Genomic DNA, 26,192 nt, shown 5'->3' with positions numbered 1-26,192 from the left:
TCATAATGAAATCAGCATGTTTATTGCAGCTCAATTCGCAGTAGCTAAGATAGGGAACCAACCCAGATGTCCATCAACTGAAGACTGGATAAAAAAAAAATGTGTTATATATACAGTATGGAATACTATTCAGCCATAAGAAATATGAAATCCTGTCTTTTGCAACAAAATGAATGCAACTGGAAACCTTTGTGATTAATGAAATAAGCCAGTCCCCAAAACACAAATATCTTATGATTTTTTTGATATGTGGTAGTTACTATAGACTATAAAAAATGTACAGGAAACAAATGAATATTTTGTGATTTGATCATTATTTTTAGCCTTATTTATACTCCTGTGGAATTGCGGTCTTTCTACTTTTTACTTGTTGAGTGTTATGGTTAGTTGTGTGCTAAGCCTGTGATTATATAGTGGACTAAAATTATGTCTTTGTGAAAGTTAAAGGAAAGAAGAAAGGAAGAAGGGAGGGTGTTTGGGGGGGGAGTGGGATGGAAGGAAGTATGGTTATCTACTTAGATACTTTTTAGAGAAGAAATGTTTTAGAAGTGTTCCTGTGAAATACATGAAATCCATTATATTTATATTAATAAATTTTTTTAGAATAAATAGACAAAAATGATTGAATAGTGAACTGAGGGGTAAATTAATAGTAAATGAAATATAACCAATTGTGCAATAAAGTCAGATATTGTGGCTCTATGTTTGATATATTATAAAATCAAATAAAACTATCTCTGTACAATCAATTATTCAGTTATGCCAAAGTTATTCAGCTGTTTGAAATCGCTATAATACTACTTTTGCAATGTTAAATAAAGGAGGAAATTAAAATAGAAGACTAAGACATGGAGAAAAGTATTCTTTTAACACTTTACATAATAATGCCAAATTAGAATACCTAGAGATTCTCATCAATATTTGAGAAACAGTTAAGCAAATTATGGTACTTTTCCAGGACAAAATTTTATGCATTTACATAAATGATTAGTTAGACAAATCTAGCACACAATGAAGAGAAGATCAGATCCCCCATTGTGTCACTGTCAAGACGTTCTGGATAGGAAAGATTGCTCCAATCTTGTGTCCTCTTAGTTCCTTGTAGGATCCTCCCTGATAGATATAGTCTGTCCATGCAGTTGTGTCATGAAAATTACACTCAACAGTGTGCCATCAGAGAAGTCAATTTCATTTTGAGAGGCAGACTGACGAGACACTTAGAAAGCGATGAACTTTGGAACCAGGTAGACCACAACCAAAGGTACAAAGTGGTGTACATTGCTTAACTTCTTTGAAGCTCAGATTCCTTGTCAATAATTTCCAAATAATTATACCATTTCCTTCATGGGATTATTGTGATGAGAAATGGCATAAAATATCCTAGCACTCAGTGAGGTAGAGATTAGGTGTTAAATGAAGGTAATTGTTAGTGTTGTTGTGGGTCATTATGCTAATCTAAAACTGCTACTCAAAAAAATTCTAGCTGTAATTTTGGCCCAAATTATTACTATTCAGTACAGTATTAAACACCCTCTATAACTGTACCCCAGTCGGATTGCCTGATCTCTTCCCCAAGGAACATTGCTTGCATAAGGCAGCATTTTTGCCATGACCACCTGTCATTTCCCCAGAACTGCATGGATCCCTGCCTTTGAGAATTTCCTCCTCACCAGCCCACAGATCTGATGTCTTTTCTCCTTCCTCAGGCTTTTCCTGTTAAATAGTCCTCAAACTTCAAGGCTCAACTTAGGTGGAGCTTCCTGTATAGGCCTCCTGTTAATACTCAATAATTATGGTCTCTCTTCCCTGTGTTCTCATTGTACCTTCTATTTCATGCAATGCTTCATATTTTCCATATTTTCACAATTTTATCTTTGACTCTTCCACCACATAGAAAATTTTTGGAAGACAGAGGTCATTTTTGCCATCAGTTTAGTAATCCTTTTAGCAACTTAGTTATTTGCACACAGTGAACTTGAATAAAATGTATATCAAATTAAATTCAAGAGAGTAAAAGCTCCATAAATGACCTCTAGGAACTCTTCTTAATGGATATATGCCATTTAAATTACTCAATTATGCGAAGCTATTCTAATATTTATATATTGAATTTTCACTTACATGAGATTATTTGTAAAAAAGACAAAAATATTGGGATACTTGGCACAAAATCACATTATTTCCTCTCCATTCTAATTAATTTCACAGACTTATGGATACAATTATATGGTTTATTTTTTTTTCTGTTTTGGCTAGTTCATAGACATAACCATTGTATAATTTACAATCTGTGTTCCTGATGATTAAAACAGTGCTTATACCATTTTTGGAATTTTTTACTGCTTCAAGAGACAGAAAGATAAATGCACTGATTGACATGATAGATTTAGAAGACTTGTGGATCTTCTAGAAAGAAAATGAACTCAAAAAATTTCAAGCATAATGTCTTAAAATTCTTTCTCTGGAGAGGAAGAAATTTTAATTTTTTTGACTATGCAAGTGATGAATGTAGGGGAAAGAAAAGGCCAAAACTTGACCCTAACATAAATGTCAACTGATATTGAAAAAGTTCTTAGTTTTACTCTAATTGAAATTAGAAAATTAACAGCCTGATACAAAATTTCACCCATTGATAGGAAGTTTTAACCAGGCCTCCAAAGACAAGAAAGTCTCTTCTTGTAGATCCCTGGTGTTCTCATAACTTTACAAGTCTATGAACCGTTTTTATAGGAAATTCCTGTGGAAACTAGAAAGATAAAGTGCAAAATTATGTATATATAATTTTATAAGTAGACAAACTTGGCAGTTTAAATGTTTATATATATGATTATATGTACATGCATATTTATATGTGTGTATACATACATATGTAATGTTTCCCAAATGATTTCTTCCAAAATCAATGATGACTTCTTGACATAGAAAATTAGGGTAGAGAGCTATATAAGAGATTCTAAAATGACTAGTGATAATTATCTATGACAAAGAATCAGCACATTCAATAATCTAATCATAAAATCAAAGTGCTTGGCCATAATCTGAGGCATTTTAGATATTCTGATTACTTTAACTTGGTATTTCACATTGATGAGTATCTCTATGATGCAATTTAATGAAGATTTGACTAGACTTGTTAGAGTATCACAAAGAAAATCCATTAAATTTTTAAACAAGGTGAGTGTAGACTGAAAATGATATATTCAGAAAGTTAAGCTATATCACTCACAGACTTTTCTCTGTAAAATTTTTCTTCAACATATTAAGAATATTAGCTGATACACACTGATTGTTTCTAGATTGTTGTCACAAATCCTAAAGTAGAGACTTTTTCAAAAAGCTATATTCATTCTGTAAATGATTAGATTTTTAGAGGAGAAGATCCATGATTTTACATTTCAACAGCAACAGTATAAGCCAATGTCTGTTGGGAACTTTGAAATTCTTTTCAGAGAGGTAGGCATTTGGCCTGGAAAGAACAGTGGATCCTAATTCTACAGGGGTTCACCCTCCTTGAGATCCCACAGCCAGTTAATAATCAGGGAAGGACAGAATGCATATCTCCTGTCTTTTGCGTATGTGCAAATTTCTATTACCTTGAAATTCTTAAAGGTAATCCTCACTGTACTGAATACTTCATTATTTATTAAATCACATTTCTGATTATTCCAGGCCATGATTCCATAGTCCATGTTTGCAGTGACTAACACATAAAAATTAGTCATATGTATAACAAGTGAATGAACTTAAACATCCTTATGTGATTTTAAGATCTTAGAAGAAATTGCTACTCACTATGTGATCAGCATCTGTCATTCAGTATAAACTGAAAAGTATACTTTATCACTATTTATTGCCTCCTTTTAGTCAGAGGTACAATTCCTAAGGAAGTTACTGATTGTTGAGATTGAAATCACCATATGTTTGAATCAGATGTTTTAATAATAAAGATAACTTGTTTACTTGTATATTTTAACTAAAGGAAAAATAAAGTATATTTCTGATTTGTTTCAATATTGTGTTTTTAAAACAGTAGAAATTGGCTTGTGAAGCTTGCCAGACATATATATTCAATTTTGCTAAACTGAATATCTTATGGATGGCTTTTGTGGACAAAAAATGATGTATTTAAGTTGATTTATGTGTGTTGTGTGTCATCAAAATGCAAAGGATACATTTCCTTCTCTAGGTTTTTATTTGCTTCATGTTTATCCGACATTTTTAGAAGGCTCTTTACATCAAGGTTTGTCGGCTTCAGTTTTTGATTTAAGGAGTCTGAGCTTCTGCCCTGTGCGCAGTTACACACTTCTAAGTTAGAGTAAAAATGGCTGCTGCTCTTGGATTTCCCTTCTTCTTGTGCCAGAGTCACCTCCCTGCAAAATTGCATGTGGAGCATTTCTAATCCTCATTTGTTTCTCCCAGGACTCTGGCTCCTGGAGGGATTTGGCTGCCTAGCTTGATGGAGGTATTCCAGCTCTACTTTCTGCTGGATAGAATTTCTCATTCACTTTATCTAATAGAGGATAATATTGGCTAAAATGATTAAACTTGAGATCAGAGTAGGAACATTTCTGGTACCATATCTGGTTTTGCTTCAGGTTCCTACGGTTGATGTGCAATGCATTGTTTTAATACAACAGTCTGTAAATAGCAACATCTCCTAGGAAAAAGTTTTGAAGAAACCTATGCATGTTACTTGAAAGAAGTGGGTATTGAAGTGCTTAATTCAATTAGCAACTCATAAAGTCTATATTGACGAGGATGCAAATAGCCATTATGAGCATTATTTTCATGAAATGAACATTTTGTAGAAGTGAATATATAGTTTGCAGAACCTTAGGCAAATCTTCACTGTCGGTTGAATTTATTTAAAGAGCTTTTCTGGTCACCTTTGAACCTCAATGATTTCTCCAGATGTACAGAAGTGAACAATGTAAAAATCTTGCTGTTTCAGCAGAACTGATTCCAGCTGGCTGGGAACTGGATCTGCAAGTCATTGGTTACAGCTGTGTTTCGATTTATGTGATGGTTGAAAAAATAAATTACCCGATTAGATGGCTAGAAAGAGGACTCTTTGTTTAGCCCTTGTGTGGGGAATGAAAGTGTTTATGGTGCTGTTTTCTACGCAGTCTTTGCAAAGTAAGCTGGACAAATAGACTTATTCAATGCTCCTATGAAATGTTGCATATTCAGCTTTAGTTCTTTGCTAAAGAAACTGTATTTTTTTTTATAATGCTGTCATCCAGCAAAAGTTTTGAAAGTCTAGCATTTAACAAAAGCAGTATGTTTTCTGTCCTACAGAGCACTGCATTTAGTAATTGAAGAGCAGTTTTGCTTTGTTTAATGTGTACTTTAAACCATGTCTTTGTCAAGCGTTGGAGTGAGAATACATTTTCTCCTAAATTCAAAGTAGCAAAGTATCTGGAAATAAATTCAAATTTAAACCTTTTCCTTAGTGAGTTATGGCTTCTAGCATGTAAGTGAAAATAAATTGATTAAACTGCTAGCGAAAGAAAAATAATAGATCATTACTGTGAAAACTCGACACACCCATGATCAACTTATATGAAGAAGATTTTGAATTTGTGAATATCGTCTTTATTTTCTAAGAAAAGTTTACAGGTGGAGTTTGGAAGAGTACTAAACAACATGTAACTGCAAGTTAACAAAGTCAAAACACTACTAACCCTTTGAAGTTGAGCTTACAGTGTCTTCCCAGAGAAGCTAATATACTCATATAATGTTAACGAGGGTTTTTGGTTGATGTTGCTGCTGTTGCATTATTAATCTAAGGTAGCCTAAGTTAAGTCATTCAGTTTCTAAGTTATGAAGCTATCAGAATGGATTCCTTGCAACTCAACTAATTTTCTTGAGACATTAGTAACTAATGAATGGTAGCCCTAAAATACTTGGCCGCAACGATATGGTTTCATATTTTATTCTCTCAAACAGATTCTGATTCTCTAAATGAATTCAACAGGTTTTGGAATTTATTTGTAATAATTAGTAAAATCCTGAGAAGGGAGTGAATTATTTAGTGAAATTGAAAATGAGGCCAAGCACTTATCAAGCCTTTGATGGACATTGTGATCAGGTGTCCCAGTGTCAACTGATATTGTTCAATATCAGTTCAATATGGGGAATAGCCAGGAATGTATTACGTTTTACAAGAAAATAAGTTTTTGTTTATCCAATTCTCTTTCTTTAAGAGATGTATTATGGAATTAAGTATTTCAGAATAAATAACCATAGTGTATCCAAAAAGAGACAGAGGTGGGATTGATCTGTCTTGAATTGGCAGTTTTGTCGTGTCAGGCTATTTCCTTGATCAATGAAAGTATACCCTCTAACCCTTTATAAAATCAATAGAATTGATTGGAAAAAAGGGAACAATACATGAGAAGCAGGATACACTTGAACCTTCACAGTTCAGAAATATTTAAGTAATGTTTATAATGTATATAAGCCCATGGAATGGAAGATTCTTCAACCTAAACTAAAAAAACCCGAGTAGCAGAGTTGGAGAGTAAGATTCAATGCCATTCTTTATGGAGGAATATAGTTTTTTAAACTTTTTTTGACAGTAATATATTTTTAAATATATATATTACTAAGGAAACAATTTTTATCTCTGAGCATAAAAATAGCACAGTGAAATTCAGTAACTCGGTCTTGAAAAGAATCTGTATGGATTATTTCAGTAGGAAGTAATCAAGACAGAAAATAAAATTGTCTATATTTATAGAATAATTTTAAAATTTCAGATAGTTTATCTTTTGTGCTTCATTTCTACACACCTTGATCAGTGGATAAAACACTTTTTTCTTTGCAATAAAAACCTTACCTGAATTAGCCATACTTGTTTATAGTTAACACAATTCCAAAAATCTAGAATAAAAATGATTCTTCATCATCAGAATAATAGTCACTCATTCATAAGTTTATTCTACTGCAATTAAGCTGTATTTTAAAATTAATATTTTAACAAATAATAAAACAGATGTTTGTGAAGTTTTTAAAAGTTGGCATGGATATTTTTAACCTGTGAGTTACCTGATTTTCTGATGTCATTTTTGTTCAAAATTTCTCTAACCCACTTAAGCAGGCTTTATGAACTGAAATACATTATCACTTCTCGGCCTTTGGGCTAAGATCAAGTGTATAAACTGAAATATTATATCCTGACATATGTTAATTTCATTATTAAGGTTAAAATATGTCCCATAGGCCGGTGCCACGGCTCACTAGGCTAATCCTCAGCCTTGTGGCGCCGGCACACCGGGTTCTAGTTCCGGTCGGGGCGCCGGATTCTGTCCTGGTTGCCCCTCTTCCAGGCCAGCTCTCTGCTGTGGCCAGGGAGTGCAGTGGAGGATGGCCCAAGTGCTTGGGCCCTGCACCCCATGGGAGACCAGGAGAAGCACCTGGCTGCTGCCATCGGATCAGCGTGGTGTGCCGGCCGCAGCGTGCCAGCCGCGGCAGCCATTGGAGGGTGAACCAACGGCAAAGGAAGACCTTTCTCTCTGTCTCTCTCTCTCTCTCACTATCCACTCTGCCTGTCAAAAAAAAAAAAAAAAAAAGATTTATTAAAATATGTTCCATCAATCCATTAATCCCAAAATGCTTTTATAATCCACAAATTTTTGAAATATCCAAAGACACTATGAATACTTTTCCTCAGTACGTATACTGTAACCATTTTTACATCTTTTTAACTCTTAGAAAATTTACTACTTCCCTAGTTCTAAAATGAAAATATTTTATATTGCTTAAATAAATGAAAAAATGTAGATAGGATAATCCACATAAAAGATCAAATATGAATGTACTCAAAATGTCATGGAAATTAAATTGAAAGGTAAATTTGTTTTTATGTAAAAACAATTCAAATCCATGCATACAACAGATATTTGAAAAGTTCATGGAAGACAAATGTTATGGAAAAATTATGTGTGGATTTCAAAACTTTTTTCCATAAAAAATAAAGGGTTTATTTAAAAAAGATTTAGTTCATTTATTTGAAAAGCAGAGTTACAGAAAGACAGAGAGAGAGAGAAGAAATGAGAGAGAGAGAGCGGGTCTTCCATCTGCTCGTTCACTCCCCAAATGGGCCAGGTTGAAGCCAGAAGCCAGGAGTTTCCTCCAGGTCTCCCACCTGGGTGCAGAAGCACAAGCACTTGGGTCATTTTCTACTGCTTTCCCAGGCACATTAATAGGGAGTTGGATCAGAGAGGCTCAGCCAGGACTTGAACTGGTGCCCATATGGGATGCTGGTGCTGCAGGCGGTGACTCAGCCTGCTATGCCATAGAGCCAGCCCTCAAAATAAACTTAATTTTAATTCCATTTTCACACAATTCTGAAGCTAATATAAGATGTTGCATTTTGAAGTTCAGTTATTGGGAAAGATATCATGTGGACATAGGAAAAAGATAATAACAGTTTCTCTGGGAAGAAATGCTACTGAACAGTTACTGTGAGATGTAAATGAGACAATTGTGGCAATCATGTAAACAAATATCCAAATAGTAGACAATAGTGACCAACTTAAGTTTCTAATTTTACTTGCCTCTGTGAATTTTTTTAATGATTTATTTATTTATTCGAAACACAGAGTCACAGAGGCAGAGAGAGAGAGAGAGAGAAAGAGAGAGAGAGAGGTCTTTTATCCGCTGGTTCACTCCCCAAATATCCACAGTGGCCAGAGCTGGGCTTATCCAAAGCCAAGAGCCTGGCGCCTCTTCCAGGCCTCCTGTGTGGGTACAGGGTCCCAAGGACGTGTGCCATCCTCCTCTGCCTTCCCAGGTCATAGCAGAGAGTTGGATCAGAAGCAGAACAGCCGAGACCCGAACTGGTGCCCACATGGGATGCCGGCCCTGCAGGCTGCAGCTTTACCCGCCGTACCACAGTGCTGGCCCCTGTGCATAGAATCTTAAGGATGACTTAGCCCTCTGTGATAAGCTGGTCCTTCCTCCCAATTTGAAATTAAAACAACCAAGGTTCAGAGAGTTAAATGATTTACTGAAGATCACAAATGTTATTAATTACAGAATTGATGCTACCAGTTTTCCTTTCTTACTTCCCCACTTTGTTCCATGGCATTGTGTACGATATCATGAGGAAAATAGTATTTTTATATAGTTATGTTAGTGAAAACATAAATTCTTATTGATCCTGTGTCATAATATTTAGACTTTAAAGAGAAGAATAATGGTGAAATTATTTGGCATCATCTAAAATCTTTCCATTTATGCCCATCTTAAAACTCCGGATTTGTTCCTTTCTCGCTCATCTTTTTGCAAGCATATACATATGTTAGAGATATCCATTTAACACCACTATGTATAGTGCTGCATGCTACTGAATAATACCTTCCAGATTTGAATAAAATGTTATGCCCTTTTTTATGGCCTCCAAATTGCCCCTCATTATTATACCCTGCCTTCCTCCTGACAGAGAAGCAGTCCACCAGTGTCCTCAGAGTTGTCCATCCTTTGTGTGGCTACTCAACAAAGTGCACAACACTTTCCCCTCAAGACCTCCCTCACAGACCCATTCTTGCTCCAGTTCCTCCATCTCAGACCCCTCTGCTCAAGTGTAATCTCTTTCGTTTGGTTGCTGTTAAAATTTTTATTTATTTATTGAGAGGTAGAGTTACAGAGAGAGGGGGAGACAGGGAGAAAGGTCTTCCATTTCCAGGTTCACTCCCCAAATGGCCACAAGGATCCAGGAGCTTCTTCCAGGTCCCTTACGCAGATGCAGGGGCATAATCACTTGGGCTATCTTCTGTTGCTTTCCTAGGCCATGAGCAGGGAGCAGGATGGGAAGAAGAGCAGCCGGGATTCTAACCAGCGCCCATGTGGGATGCTGGCGCTTCAGTTGGAGGCTTAGCCTACTCCGCCACGGGGCAGACGCCTAGTGTCATCTCTTGTGTGACTTTGGCTGGGCTCCCTTGTGAATATTGATGACAGACTAGATTGAAAGAGGTTGCACACTTCCTGGAGAGCAGGAAAGTGGAGGGAAGGACAGAAGGGGAAGAGACAGGGCAGGCAGGAGAAAGAGAGAGATTGCTACAGGGAGTTACAATCAACTTTTTTGGTATTACTAAATGTAAGAAACAACTTCAGAATTCACCTGTGGGAGTCATTCCCAAAAGGAGGAGAAATCACTATAGTTATTTATTTTTCCATGTTAGTTGTGGTGCTCTTCACTTGCATAGCAAAAAAGGGTGGAAAAAGTAATTTCTGGTTGACAAATAAATCCTTTGCATTCCAGTCATAAAGCTAAACACTGAATCATCCTCTAGTCTAAATAATAACATTCTAAAAGAAAATATAGGGAAGCTATTTTTTGTCCCTGGTTACAAACCAGCTGTATACTTCATCATTAAATTTCTTTAGTAATAACTCCTATATATCTATATTTTACATTATTTTAACATAATCTGATTTGTAACTCAAAACTCTTGCCAAAGTACACACACATACAAACACACACACACACACACACACACACTTATATGCTCTTTCTTTCCCCCCTCAGTATTTTGTTTCATATCATAGAAAATTCCCAACCAGATCATCCAAGATCATTGGTACCTGATTCTTGTCTGCCGGGTACTTTAATTATCCTTCATTCCTTCTTAAAAAAGAACCTACCCATAGCTGCTCCTGACTGCATACTATGATTTAAAATAATCTCTGAATTTTTGCTATTTATATTACTATTGCACTGCTTCTTTATTGAAAACAGAAATATGACATGTGTTGCTTAGCACTGAAAAGACCATGATCCTCAGCCCTGGAAAGATGAGACAAATAGGCATCTCGGATTTATTCAGAGACTTTAGCTTCAGTAATTTTTTGTGTCTTCTGATAGTTTTCTTATCAATTACCTTAAAGTAAATTTCTGTATAACTCTCCCCCCTAAGTTATGTGTATTTCAAAATTATTAATAAATAAAAGCAAAAAGAAATTCTCTTTATTTTAGATCTTCAAATATATCAGTAAAGTTTCATTCTCGTAAAAGAGACTGGAAGGAAAGTATTGGGATCTAAGGATCAGTTGTGCTGTAAAACTTTTCACAAGGATAGTCAGCCACTGCCCAGTAAAACTTTCAGCAAGGATGGAACTGTTCTATATGTTGTCCAAAATGGTAGCCACTAGTCACATTTGAAGTATGGCTGAACAATAGAGGAAATGAATTTTCACTTTCACTTATTTGTCATTTAAATAGCATATATGGCTGGTTGCAGCTTACGGGAGAGCGCAGGAAAAGTAAAACTAAGAAAATATTAAGTAATATTAAGTAAGAAATAATTTATTCTTGACATCCATGACTTTTGGGTCAAGATCTTAGCTGTAGGTAATTTATTGTCCTTCATCCTCTTCATTCAAACTTCACCAATGAATTTAAATTTGAGTCCTGCAATAACACTGATTTCAAATGGCCTCTGTAAGAAATGAAAGATTCTCACCTTAGTAATAAGGTAAAAGTCAGGTTGCATTAAAGTATTTCAGAGTAGATGTTGCCTCCTTTAACTTAATACATCCTTTGCAAATCTGTTCTTTTTGAGGTAGAGCAAATATGCAATAATAAAAAAATAGTTGACTTGGCAAGGTCGTACTTTCATTGCATTGTTTAAATTAAATGTAAAACAGGGTCAAAAATGCACTTTGTAAACACTTTAGCCATGATGAAAGTATAAACTCTGACTTATAGATGCTTTAATAAATTGATTATTAGGAGTTCAGAATTAGAAACTACTCCCTATGACAGTGGTAATTGCACTGATTGATCACAACATCTTCTTTCAAATAATTATTGATTTAATGAAGTCTGCATTCCTGTTGGCCCTGAAAGAAGTCTGGACACTTGGAATGACTAACCCCTGCCTGGCTATAAATACTTTCAGTATTTATATTTCAGTTATAATTATTATTTTTCTTCAAACCTTTATTCCTCTCGAATCTCTAAGTTCCTCAGTGCATCTTTGCCTTTTGTGTGTGGTGGTCTGTCTCTGTATGTAATCAGAAGAGATAGCATGGATTAGAAAACACAATTGTATTTCCATCCATTGTTTCTGATTCACAGAGCTAGGAGTGAGATGCTCATGCACGCTGTTCACAGAGCTGGGATATCAGTAGGCAGTTGCTGTAAGCACATGTTCAATTATTAAAATAGTCGACATTTTATGTCTGATAGCCATAGCAAGGTCATGACATTAATTTATCTAGAGTATTGTGGGCAACTGTCTAGAAAAAAAAATATAGCATAAAGAGCATGGATGCTAGAGAGCTAAAAACTAAAAAAAAGAAAAAGAAAAGATAGATCTGAGCCAAGAGAGATTAGGACATGACCAATTTAATACACGTAGGATAGGAAGAAGTCAGCAGGCGTCTCACTGTTACTGGCAATAATTATTTTAAGCCATGCTGGGCGTGTGTTAATTTTTGTTTTATTTGCTAGATTCTGAGCTTGAACACTTCCTGAATCTTCAGTTTCTGAAATCTAATTTCATCCTTTTATTTGTTGCTTCGTGCTTGGAGATTCTGTGCTGTTTTTGCTTCTTTCCCTCTGCCCATTTCTGTTTCCTTTTTCTCCCTTCCAGTTTTACCCCTTTCCTTACTGCTTTTCATCTCCCCTAACAGTGTGCACTTAACTCCATGTTTATTTCTGGTGCTCACTTTTCTCTATATTTTTGTGTTTGAGGTCTCCCCCGACCCTTTTCTTTTTCTTTCAAGTCAGGAGCCTTTAGGAAGGGATTTTAGACATGCATCTCCTACTACAGATGTGTCTGCCTCTTTATGGGCTGCATGATGTTTTCCTTGGAACCTCTGTGAGTAGTTGCCCTTCACCATTGTTGCCACAAATGTGTTGCCAAACTGCTACCTTAGTTGGTCCTGCAGTGCCGCACTGCATGCTGGGATCTGTCTGTGTGAGTAAACTGAAATTTCTGCAGCACCAGACAGCTGTACAGTTGGCTGGAGAATTGCCGTCCTGTGCTTCCCTTTGTATGCATTTCTTGTATGCTGCAGAGTCACCGATGGCTAGCTCTGTCTGGCAAGTAACTCAGAAATAGTGTTCACGTAGAAAGGAAAGGTGGGCAGCTTTTTACAGTCTGTCATTAAGGAGAGCAATTGAAGAACAAAGGAACTGGGTAAATACCTATATACTGTCTTTTATGTTGTGGAACACTGAAGCACAAACACGCCTGAGTTCAGTCAAATATTTTACTTCCTTTTGTAGTAATGCATATAATAGATCGTTTCCACATATGTGTAGGAATTCATTTTTTATTTAAATATATATAACCATTCATATTTACAGCCTGCAAAAAGATGTCTCCCTCTCAGAGCATCTATGTATCCAGCAACACACCAGCTATGTGTTATTATTTTTAAGAGTACTTAAATTAAAACATGAAACTATATTTATATTCTGTTCGTTGATCTCATTCTTGCAACTTAAGATTTCAACACTGTTTAAATCATATTGATGATTCAGATCCTGGCAGGTCTTATAATTCCTATGAAATGAGAGCACAGCTAATAAAAATATTAAGCAATTACTATTATTAAAATCCATTTTTTCCTTATTACGTAGAAATGATTGATCCACACACATCGGTCTTGCTCGTGTCTCCTGGGCCGTTTGGGGGCTTCATATAGAAGTAGAAAAACTCCTTTGCTATTTCTTTAGCCAAGGGCGGGGGGAAACGAAGGCATAGAATAGTCTAGGACTGTTCAAGAATCGCTGGCGTTATTTCTCTATCACGTGTGTGAACTGGCTGCCTGCTTCCTGAGGTAGGGAATCCAGCATGCGACTGCGTGGGCGCCTGTATCCACAACTGCATTTGGAGATCCGTCTTATTGATTAGGGGGGGAAGGGGAGGGAACCCGACAGTAAGGGGAGGGGTGGACCAACTGACGCCTGGTTCATTGAAGCACGAGACATTTTCTTCCGGGAAGATGTCAAACAACTGAGAAACAGCCACAGAGGAAATAGGAAGGTGGAAAAAATAAGGAGATCCTGGAAGAAATGAAGGCAGTTCTTATAAGAGCCTTGGGGCTTTTTTTTTTTTTTTTTTTTTTTTTTTTCTTTTCCCCTTCCATCATCTGACCTGCAAAGGCTGGAGTGACAGCGTCATGCAAATGCAGTCCAGCAGGTCTGGGAGAGGGTGGATGCTAGACTGTGAGTTAATGTTAATGATGAGTGCAGTGAAAATACCAGCCGCGGCCACCCCCTGCACACAGAAGCGCTCTGAGTCAGCATCAGATGCTTTGCCGCGCCTCTCGCCGTGTGTCTGTTGCCTGTGCGCGCGCGCGCTCGCCCGGGCATCCGTGTCTAGCCGAGGGGAGGGGGGTGGCGTGTGAGTGCGTGGAGGGTAAAAGCCAGTCAGTCAGTGAGAAGCAAAGGTACGTTGGAGAGCAACTAAAATCTGACTGATTTCCATCTTTGGAGCATCAGATGTATTCCCTAAGGAGGATGGGTCTCCGTGATGGGGGTGGTATAATTATGTTAATGTCATATTTATGGAGGGGTGAGATTTTTCATTCTAATAATTGGTTGAATGCTATGGTCAAAAATTGTAAAGCATATTCAGTTTTAAGGAAAAGCATGGACTTTTATCTGAGGACTGTTTTGTTATTTTTATGATTATTATTTATTATTTTTGCTTTTTGTGATTGCTGCTTTTTTGTTTTTTGGTTTTTTTTAAACTATGTATTTTAAGCCATAACTGCTTCAGTATGGAAAAATCAAACGATAAGCAGAAAGAGATCTTATATAATGATGTATTACATCATGGAGCAGAATATTTAAAGTCTTACAAGGCAAAGTAAATATCTGGACAAGGGTTGGGGGTGGCGGTGGGAAAGGGGTGTGGTACTAGTGTGGAGGAGGGGGACAGTTAGCAAATATTTTGTTCAGCATAGCTTTCCTTGCAGTGTACTTGGAAATAGATGATTCACCTGTTCTACAGGAAAACATTCTAATTCTTTCCATTTTTCCCCCCCTCCTCTTTTCCTTTTTTTAAGAGCAACCACTTCAGAAGAACCAGATTCTACTTCTGTGGCCAGGACTTTTATGTTATGGCTGGTCCGATTGTTTTACCCTGCGTTCTATGCTACTAAACCTCGGATCATTCCTAAAGTACAAATTCTGTACTCGAACCACAAACAAGGCTAAAAGCTTGGAGGAAATTCGATGAACATACAGGATTGGGATTGTGTATTTTTCAAAAGTACTGGGGTTTATAATGCAACTATTCAAGAAATAGGATCATTTTTGTTTCTTATGATGTTGCCAGCATTTTAAGTTACATGTTGATTAAGTGGCATTGCTCATATAACTACAGAGTGTGCATGGAAGTATTTGCTGTCTGAATAGTTTGGAGATTGAAAGAGAAAAATCAAGCTTCAGAGGTATTAAATTATAACATGCAAAAAAGTTTTTGTTTTATTCTTAACTGCAACGATATGTATTTAAATCAGGTTTAAAGTGTTTTGTGTCCTGGGCCCACCTTAAGAGTTCTGCTGTGTGGAAGTATAATGGGAAGCAAAATTTCAATTAGAATCCCACTAACTGGCATATAATCCTTTTTTAATGTAATAGAGGCTATACTATTGCTGTATAAATCTGCTCGAAGCAGATTTTAACCCATTTTTGTTTCGTCTCTATCTTTGGATCTAATGGAATGACTTTAACTGTTCATTGTCTGCATTGTTTCTCATGATCTACGTTACTTTAAGGTCTGAAATTAGTTTACAAATGTTCACTGTCATTTTCAGCTTGTCCTTTTATCTATCATACGTATATGTTTCTAATTATGTATTTTAACTAGTAGGTAGAGGGAAGAGTCTAACTGAACCCAACTTAATTTCTAAGCTATGCTTATAACTGGAAGAAGAATTCTACTGCATCAAACCAGACTTTTCCTAGTCCCTGAGACCCTAACTTGTGAGGTATTTTAGTAACATCACAAGTCAGGCTCTTGGGACCTAGGCGGAGGGGAACCGGCAGCTTTGGACCTTACTGATTGTCTGCAGTTACCACCAGAACAAAAGAACATACATAGATTCTGCCTAGGGAAAAGGAACAATGCTTTTCTTTATAATCACTAATGTTTGCACCATGACCCACCCCCCAAAAATACTGTTGTCAGAAACTGTACTCCAAAGTGGCTACATGGCTGCTGTAAAATAGCATTTGTATTGCATTAGAATGAACATAAGATAGCAATATAAGGTAGCTATGTAAGAAGCAAAATTAAAGTACAAGTGTTCTTTGAATGCTACTTTTGGTGTATTTTAAGGTGGCTAGCATAGCATATTTCCTTAGTTAATGAAGAGTTTTTTTTTCAGATTTGTAACTTTTTTCATATGCATAGAAATATGCACATTAGCTGTTTAAATCCTATGTGTCTCCATGCAACTGTGGCTCAGAATATGTAAGATACAGCTATAATCATGCTTGAGGCCCACAAATAAAATGAATTACAGTCTTCTTTATTGACCCTATTAGATTTTACTACCGATTTAAGAAGAATGCTGTTTTATATTTAGTATTTATTGCCAGAGTTTCCTTAGTCTTTTATACAAACAAAATACTTTATATGTTTTTAATGATTCCCCTTTTCTCAGAGGCCAATGATGAGAATTTTCATCAATAATCTGGGAAAATACGATGCCTTTTAGTTTCTACATTTTACTTTGTGAGTGCCATGGATCTATGTGAGATAAAACAGTAAATGCCACCTATGAAGTCAAACTGCTGTAATTTGTCTACGAGCTGAATCTGAGCTGCATAGTTTCAGTTTTATAAGAATTTTGGTTTTGTCAGAGGTAACTATTACAATCACAACTGTGTCATATTTGAACACTTACTAGCCATTGCCACATCAAATATTTATTTTTGGAGATAGATACCCTATATTGAATCTATTTTAAAAAATTTAAAATAATGTTGCAAAATGGAGATGAGAGACTTTCCATAACAGAATAAACAATGTGACTTCATTCGTTCAACCTTGTTGCTTTACCTGGGTACTGTAAATTGTCTTCTGCATTGTGAAAATAAATTCATGAATGTACTTTAGAACATTGTATGAAGTCTTTGTTCACATTTATCCCAAATCTGTTATAATTATTTATGATCTGATATATCACATATTACAGATCACCCATGAGTTATATTTTCTAAAAAATTAATATTACAATATCACAAACATATTTATTTCCTGGTCTATATAAGGCACTGCAGGATAGGTTTCAGCACTGTGTTCAGTATTATAATTCATATCTCCTACTTCATGTATATAAGACTTTATAATTGTGTGAGTGTATGTATATGCATAATTATTTATAAATGTCCAAATGGAAGGAGGTAATATAAACAGTGGAGCATTTTGGTAGTATTTATCTTTTACTGGCAATCTCATTCTCAATAGAATACAACATTTTTAAAAGCCACAACTTTCTGAGTACAAAGAACTCTCTCTATATGTATCTGTATGTAAACAGAAACTTGATCATATTCAGTAGCAATGTTCAGACAATAGATCAGAAACTACCCTATCTATATACACAGGTATATGTTTACTGACACCTGTTTTTAACACAATCATAAATAACATGTATAAAATATTCCATCAGTTTAGTTCCAAAATAATGAAAGTGATATTTTTATTGGTTCTTCCTGATGTCAGATATTGAATATTTCTAATATATTTTATTTTTATGTTATATTTATGAAACCTACCTTATATTAACTTGTTTCTTAAATGAAATATACCAAAGCTGAATTTTTAATGTGGTAATGTTTATTTTCACCATAAAAATATAAAATACATATTTTTTTTAGTGAGAACCCTGCAATCTTTTAACCCTCTCTATGTAACCTATGTAAACTGTCTTTTATGATCACATTGATAAAGCTTTTCTCTTCCTTGCTCCATAAAGGTGTGTGTAGATATAAAGGTGACTATGTTTATATAAGCTACTTTATGCTATATGTGCATTGACAGATGATGCCTTTTCGGCACTTCTATCTTAGCTGTCACAGGATAAAATTGTTTTGAGGCTTTATAATATGATTTGGAAAATCAGATGATACTAAGCTTAAAATAAAAGGAGAGATCTACAACAAAGAGCGTGAAAATGATGTGTGTTGCATACAAAAAAAGCAGTGATATTAACAATTCGATGGCTTCCTGGTTGGGAGACCAGCTTGAGCCAGACGCATATATTAGGGGCTGTCTGCTGCCGATGTGAGCTTGCTCAGTGCAGTGGAAATGAGGAATCACCTCCTTTCTGACACCAGCTTATTTGTGCATTTTAATTTTGAAATAGCAGATCACTGTTTTACATAAATATAATATCCCCACCATGATTCTTTTTTGTTTGTATTGTTTGCTAATTTAGCGTGAACTTTCAAGCTCTTTTTCTTTTTATATCTCTCAACATCTACTAAAGACCAAGGAAGTATTAGTTTTTCTTTTGTTTCTTTCGCATTGCTCTGATAATATTGTGATACTCATGCTTTTAACTTGGTAAGAAAAACATCAATTTTCCAAGATGGCATTTTTTTAAATCATTTTATGATCCATCAAGGAAACTACTCTGGAATTTTGCCAAATCTAAATATGATTATATTTCATTTCAGAGTTCAAGGGATCAACATCTTTCTCAGCAGAAAAGTCTTAAATACCTCAGTATTCCAGTGAAGCTGTGGAAGAGGTGCAGAGGTACTCTTAAATCAGTGACATATTAGGCTAGAAGAGGAATAAGTATCTCAGGAGAATTATAGTACAAGTTAATTACTAATGAAATTACCAAAGGTATATTCTACCTTAAGCTCTTCTTCAAAAGGGTGTGCTGGTACACGGGCCTAGGCTTGGTCTAATACACCTTAGATATGCAAATGGCTTCACAAGCTGTCATGTTTGGATGACTTTAGAGAAGTGCAGTGCATGAAGGGTTAGCTAACGCCCAAATTTTCTTGCCATTTACACATGCAGTGCAGCCTACATTTCTGTAGGCAGCAAATGCAGGCATCATTTTGATTGCTAGGATTCCTTTGTTTAATTTTTTACTAGACATTTAACTTAGCATTCAAATCCCACTGATCCCTTAGTGAGTGCATTTGGAAAAGAAAAACAAAGTTCTTAACATAGAGAAGTTTTTAGAAACATAGGCATTTTTAAACATTTGAAAAATAGACTTTTTAATCCAGTTCTGCAAATATATATATTTAGTATGCAGAAACAGGTGTTATTGTCTATATATCATCACTAGGTGTACTGTTCTTATGTCAGTGACCAAATATATAATCAATTATTAATATTTATAAATATATACTTTTTCTATACACATCTTTATTTCTTAAAAGGTTTGGTAGAAACAGCATAAAAATGGAGATATCTTCATAAGTTCACCCATACCAATTCTTAAATGAGTTACCTTCTGTTTTCATTAAATGCTCCTTTCTTCCAGGTTTCTCTATGTAAAATATGAAGTGCTTTACCAGTCAATGTTAACTTGCCTATAATATTTTACTTGTGGAATTTTGGAAGCAGGTGGGACATGAAGGTAATTGAGATTAATGAATTTAAGATTAAATAGTTTCATTTCATATAATCAGTCAGCTACTTCTATGCATATTTTATAGACAATTTAAAAGTGAAAAATTCAGATAAGGTGAACTAAATTTTTCATTGTTAATATAAGTAACCTGATTTTAAATTTTGTTAACCTTAATCATTAATTTCTAAAAAAAAAAGTATAACAGTAATTGCAAACTGTATCTGTTAGGTATATGTGTACATACAAATGATAATTCCTGGGTTTTCTCTTGGCCAGATAGGACTTTTAGATGTTTTGGGTTCTTTTGTATAGGCAGATGTAACCATTGCTCTTTTCTAAGAAGTTTCTCCCTCTTTGTTGGTAGGTGTCTGACGATTTGTGAGACCCAGTGACTATCTATGGAATCATCTTTCCTTGCCTTTGAATTAGCTTTCCCTAGGCCATGAGTCACCATCAATATTTATACATCTAAATTGGTAGGTCTTTTTTGAAATCCTCTTGTGTATCTTTCTAGACGTATAAGTCAAGTGTGAGAAGCTGTAGATTTATGTTGTGCTTGTTTTTACAGTTTCTGAACATCAACAGTAAGAAATTTGGGTGGTGTTCAAACCCTAGCCAACTGCAGCATTTGGCTTTATGGAATTTTGAAATGTAAAGTCTTTCTCATGGTAGACTTTTTAATCATAAGGGGTGGGAGTGAGGGGACCAATCTGTGGCTACGCTACTACTCTGTCAAAAATCACACTATAAGCCCGGCCTGAGCACTTGTAAAGCTTGAGGAGGTTTCTCCATTAGACAACATTTTTTTGTTGGGGGATTAGACCACAGTCAGTTCCCTCCATTTCTCCCTCTCTTCCTGGCCCCCCTCTACCCAACATGGAGCCTTTTCAACTTCTTCAAAGAAGTAGGGGAAAAAAAGTAGACTCTTTATTAATGGCAGAAAACAAACTGGCTGCTGGACTTCCGAGGCTGCTCTCTGATAATAAAGCAAAGTAGGCACTGTGACAAAGAATTCTGGAATGTACTAAATATATAGGGAAGCCCATTTAGATTCACCAGAGAGGCTTACAGGAAAGACAGCAGAAAGTTTAGAATTCAATTCAAGCCATGCCAGAAAATGAAAATGTACTTTAAAAAGGGTTTCTGAAACAATTGTTCAAAGAAATGTCAACCTTTAAGATTCTTTCTCCAAGAATGAAATTTGTACTCTTAATTTATGGTGTCTTTTTTCAGTTAGTGAGGAAAAAGTGACTCTCAAAGAAATTGTATCATGTGTTTTTTAAAAAATGTTTTTTCTTCCCATAGGATGTACCTGAGTGAGGGCCATTTAGTCCACTGCCTGAAAACAACAAAGAAATCATGTATTTTTGTTGTTAGAAATTAGATATATCATAACTGAAGGGCTCATCCTGCTTTGGAAGTAGAATTCTCAACTTGAAGATTATTTCCAGTTGATTTCCTTGCACACAACTCTATGATTTAAAGTGTTTTGAATAAATATAATGAAGGAGCTCTGAAAAAGCAAGCTGTTGGTAAATGCTAAGACAATATGATTCTAAATTTGAAAGATTAAAAATGTGATTCTTACCTTATCTATTATTTATTAAGTTAGAACATTCTGTTTGCCCTTTACTTAACTATCTGTGAGACATATGCACCTGTAAGAAATACCCACATCTTTTTTTTTTTTTTTTAAGATTTATTAATTTGAAAGGCAGAGTTGCAGAAAGGAGAGGTAGAGAGAGAGAGGTCTTCCTTCCACTGGTCCACTCCCCAAATGGCCATAACAGCCAGGGGTGGACCAGTTTGAAGCCAAGAGCCAAAGCTTCTTCTTGTTCTCCTACTGGGTGCAGGGGCCCAAGCATCCAGGCCATCTTCTGCCACTTTCCCAGGCCATTAAAAGGGAGCTAGATTGGAAACAGAGAAGCCAAGACCGAAACCGCTGCTCATATGGAATGGTGGCACTGCAGACAGTAACTAAACCCGCTACGTCACAGCACTGGCCCTCAAATACCCACATCTATAAGAATATTTATTTTATTAGTTCCAGTGTTAACATAAAGAATATTCATGGAGTACATTAAAGGAAAAGAATGGCCTTGACTCATGGAAATTTCTTGCACACTTTTTTTTTTTCACACTAATAACTTCATTTAGAATTAATGTAGATACTGGAAGCAAAGTTGTCATTCTTTGTTATTCGATTGTAACAAATTGTAAGGAGAAAGAAACTTGGCCTTACTAGTGACCCTCTTTGTGGTCACTGTAGAGAAATCTTACATTATATGAGTGGTACTCACTCATGTATAAATGAAAGTTTTTCAACTCAAAATATTTATTCATTAATTCATCCATTCTGCTTACACCACCCCCACATTCTCTGTACTCTCTCTCCCTTGCCTCTGCCTCTTCCTCTGTATATCACACCCTCACTCTTTCCCTTTCTTCACTGTGTTGACTTCCTTCTCAGCTAGGCTCCCTCTTTGTGTGACAAAGATGACCAAATTTGCATAATGCAGCATTCCTATACCTTGTGATTCCAGAAGTAAAAGCTTCTCTTCATCTCTACATCACGTTCAGTACCAGATAGCCTGGGACTGGCTCTATTTTGATCAAATGCCCATTTGTACAACCACTGCTTAGTCCAAATAAGGGTTACTCTTATTAGATGGCTATGTAGGATTAACCTAACTTTAACAATGAAGTATGAGTCTCTCAATGACAGAAAGTGAAAGAAATTTAAAGCAGGAAAAAATTAATAGAGTTCACAGCAACCACTACAAAGTTCTAAATGCTCAGTACAATTATATTGTATAGGTTTTTCTCAAATGTTTATCTTGGTAAACTTAGTGGTGCCTATCAATATGTGGACAATATTAGGAAATTCAGCCAAAAGTGCTCTATGTGGCATGGAAACTGTAAAACATCTGTTGCAATGAATCTCAACCTTGAATATTGAGATTAATTATGTCTTATGAATGTTTTTCATGATCATTTAACATGTGATACACATGAGGAAGCACCATTTGTTGTCATTTAGGAATGCAAAACTTTAAATATTACCTAGCATTATTAGAAATAGTTTGGTAAAGAGGTGATATTGATTTTATTCTGCTTAACCGTTATATAAATAGGTCACTCTATTATATTCTTTCCACATTCACCTCCAGAGTTAGGGACGCTTTTGTTGATGAGTCTTGGAAATCTTTTATTTTTTCACTTATGAATTCCCTTCTTCTCTTCTGACAATGGTGTATGTGTGTATGTATATGTGTGTGTGTATATATATATATGTATGTGTGTACAATTACATGATTAAAATTTTATATTCTGACATTTATTTTTAACTTTTTAGCATTGTTCATCATGGTATGACTAGAGCTGTTTTTACATTTTACAATCAGGAACTACAACTTAGAAATCTTTCTCACAATGAGAAAAAGATTAATTTCCTATGAATAATGATTCTAATATAAAACATTTTACTTTTTGAGATGCAAATGAGCAAAGCTGTAAATATAATTTAGAGAGTTTGAAAGTTTAACATTCATAATTCTTACTAATTAATCAAATTACAAAATTATGCTGGGGTTTCCAGTATATTAAAATAAGTTGTCATATTTGGAACATCTGTTTATGGTTCTATTATAAATATGTGTTTCTAAAGGACTGATCTATAGATTGCCATAAATAATATGTGTAACTTGTTCTGTGGAAACTTGATGCCTACTTCCCCTCCAAAGCTCATGTGTTTCTCACAAAGTAAATCTTCCAGTTTGCATTTTGTCGTTTCCTTATCAAGGTGGGAGAAAAAGGACTTGGGTCTTAGTTAAACCATGCTGATTGGTTAAAAAAAGAGATGGCCGTCATTGGCAGCTTTTCCAGACACTGCACCATGGCTCCAGACAGTCAGATGGTACTATCGTTTTGTCTCAGCCATAAATCACAGTGTCTTCATGGCCAAAGCTGACACCTTGACATTTTCTAGAAGAGTAAAGGACCTGATTTGAATGGAAATCAATTTCATTTCACAAATCTTGGGTTACCACTCCAAGCCTTTCCTTGTTTCTACTTGAGGATTATTTGGGTTTTTCTTGGTCATAAGAGGATTATTTGAGTGTTATATCATGACTTCTTTTAGCTGTAAAAGCATATTCTTACTTCCTTCTTCATTCTTATATAGAAAAATTGATTTCTAAAATTTTCAATAAGAAAAAAAAACACTAAGAAGCCAGATTTTATTATAATCATCGTAGGTTGATTTTTTTTTTTTAATAGGCAGAGAGACTGACTGAAAAAGAGAGGATGAGACCTCCCATCTGTTATTTCACTCCCCAAATGCCAGCAATAACTGGGATCAGGGCAAACGGAAGCCAGGAGCCAGGACCTCAGTAATAGATCTCTCATATTGGTTGCAGGGTTCCAGCTCCCTGCCTTACCCTGCTACCTGCTACTTCCCAGAGAGCACATTAGCAAGAAGTTAGAATTGGGAGCTGCAACTGGGACTTGAACCCAGGTACTCTGATGTTGAATGCCGATATCTTAATCACCAGGCCAAATGCCCACTCTACATAGATAGTTTTAAAAATGCTAATAGAAGCAACTGTTATTTAGTTTTACAAAATTCTTTTGAGTTGTTCTATTATTTAAAAATACAAACTGTATAAGTAAGCATTGATTAATAATAGCATAAATTTTGGAGTAATTTTGAACTTCAATCAAGGAGGTTTCGAATCCTCTGAAAAGCATTTGTGTTTTTATTTTCTTAAAATAGTCTCAGGGGAAAGCAATGTGGCATAGTGGACTAAGCCACTGCCTGTGATCCTGGCATCCCAATTAAGGGCTGAATCAAGTCCTGGCTGCTCCAGTTCCAATCCAGCTCCCTGCTAAGGTGCCTGGGAAAGCAGCAGAAAATAGTCTGCAAGTTTGGACTCCTGCCACCCATGTGGGAGACCAGGACGGCGTTTCAGGATCCTTGTTTTGGCTTGACCCATTCCTCATTGTTGCAGTTATTTGAGAAGTGAACTGGCTGATGGAAGATATTTCTCTCTCTCTCTCTCTCTCTCTCTCTCTCTCTCTCTCTCCACACACACACACACCTGTCTTTGTAACTCTTTCAAATAAAGTAAATAAATCCTTAAATCATTTTGATTATTAAGTATTCTGGAGCCAGTGATGAATAACAAGTACTTAATCACGTTAGGTGGGTCCACACATTTACTGCATCAGTTTTTTCAACCATTCAATATACAAGACACATGGCTAACTCCACACTTTTAAATTCTTTTAAGGGCTTTTAGGAGCTGTCATTGTTTAAATTTTTTTTAAAGATTTAATTATTTGAAAGCAGAGTGACAGAGAGGGAGACAGATATCTTCCATTCCTCCCTTTCCGAATGCCTGCAACGGTCAGGGCTGGACCAGGCCAAAGGCAGGAGCCAGGAACTCCGTATGGGTCTCACACTTGAGTGGCAGAGACCCAAGTGAACAGGCCATCATATGATGCTTCCCAGGCACATTAGCAGGAAACTGATTCAGAAATGGAGTCGCTGGCGCTCAGGCAGGCACTCCTACCTGGAATTTGCATGGTTCAAGTGGCAGCTTAATTTCTTTGATTTATAATATTTAGGATTTTTGCTTGATCCTTCTCCAAGAGTGACCTAAATTCAGCAAAGCTGTAGCTCTTTTAAACATTATAATAATGAAGAATTTGAGTAAAAACTGCCTTCGATTTATTGAGTATGGGATGATACTATAATACTTGGTAGTGATTTCTCATCTTTATTGTTATTTATTATTAGTCCCCAATTTTGTCTCAAATCATGTTTTTAAATGGGAACACTTTTTAATTGCAAATTCATTATTTTGTAAATACCCAGTAGCAAATGGAATTACAGGCAATTACAGATAAGAGACTACCAACCCTTAGTTTTTATCTAGCCTTCTATTCATTTATTCATTCATTCATTCATACTCCTTTACAAAACATGATCTATGCTAGGCAGATGAAGAATACAATATGAACTTAGAATCTTGTTGAAGACAAGAAACATTTGTTGAACAGTTAGAAGTTGTGTGCCTATTGAAGGGTATGATGAGTTCAGTTTGTAAAGGACCTGCATTGTTCGTGGGTCTGTCCTAGTAATTGTACAATTTTACAATGTGGTAGCCATTGGTAGCTTTTAATTATTTTTAGATAGATGCAAGGTTGTTGTGAGATGCAAAGTTATTCTGTTTGCAGTCTGTATGGCTTAAGACCCCAACACATAGGACATAGGAGAACTACTATAAGCTTTGTGAAGACTGACCATTTTTCAATCCCTATAAATTACAATTTACTATGTCTGGGGTATAGAATACAGGGGTGCATTTTGTAATATGTCTTAGGTGACTGACAGATTGCTCTGTTGACAAAGAGTTGGGTAAGGAATGGTAAAATGAGAAGATAAAAAGTATTATAAGACATGTAGAGAGACTATTGTACATGTGCAGGAAGGAAAAAAAAAAAAAAGAAGAAGAAGAAGATGGAGATTAAACCATGGTCCCCTAACCTGAATTCCTAATCTGAACTCTGAGGTTGCATATTCCTGTATGGCTATTCTTCTTTTGATGAAAAGG

At 35.7% G+C, this 26,192-nt stretch overlaps 1 long non-coding RNA gene, 1 other non-coding gene and 1 pseudogene across 22 annotated transcripts in view; all 3 read left to right on the top strand.

The window, feature by feature from the left end:
* Nucleotides 1-26,192, top strand: part of LOC103350594 (uncharacterized) — a 663,701-nt gene that overhangs the window by 545,154 nt on the left and 92,355 nt on the right. For 16 of the 21 annotated variants that reach the window (XR_011387767.1, XR_011387764.1, XR_011387765.1 and 13 more), the window contains 4 exons: nucleotides 18,656-18,737; nucleotides 19,486-19,581; nucleotides 19,940-20,051; nucleotides 20,881-26,088. The exons of 1 other annotated variant lie outside the window; for it this stretch is intronic. This is a non-coding gene — a long non-coding RNA (uncharacterized lncRNA). Of the gene's footprint in view, nucleotides 1-18,655; nucleotides 18,738-19,485; nucleotides 19,582-19,939; nucleotides 20,052-20,880; nucleotides 26,089-26,192 lie in introns of those variants that run through there. 4 more of the 21 variants (XR_011387766.1, XR_011387768.1, XR_011387777.1 and 1 more) reach the window with 1 other exon arrangement.
* LOC127483024 (U2 spliceosomal RNA) lies at nucleotides 7,125-7,277 on the top strand (annotated as a pseudogene).
* On the top strand, nucleotides 15,935-15,995 carry MIR125B-2 (microRNA mir-125b-2). The gene has a single exon (NR_162515.1). It is a non-coding gene; the product is annotated as a microRNA mir-125b-2 (primary transcript).

The sequence above is a fragment of the Oryctolagus cuniculus genome, chromosome 4 (assembly GCF_964237555.1).
Source record: "Oryctolagus cuniculus chromosome 4, mOryCun1.1, whole genome shotgun sequence".
In the NCBI taxonomy this organism is placed as follows: Eukaryota; Metazoa; Chordata; class Mammalia; order Lagomorpha; family Leporidae; genus Oryctolagus; species Oryctolagus cuniculus.
The sequence above is the reverse complement of the archived record's forward strand: the minus strand, read 5'-3'. Positions and strand labels throughout refer to the sequence as shown.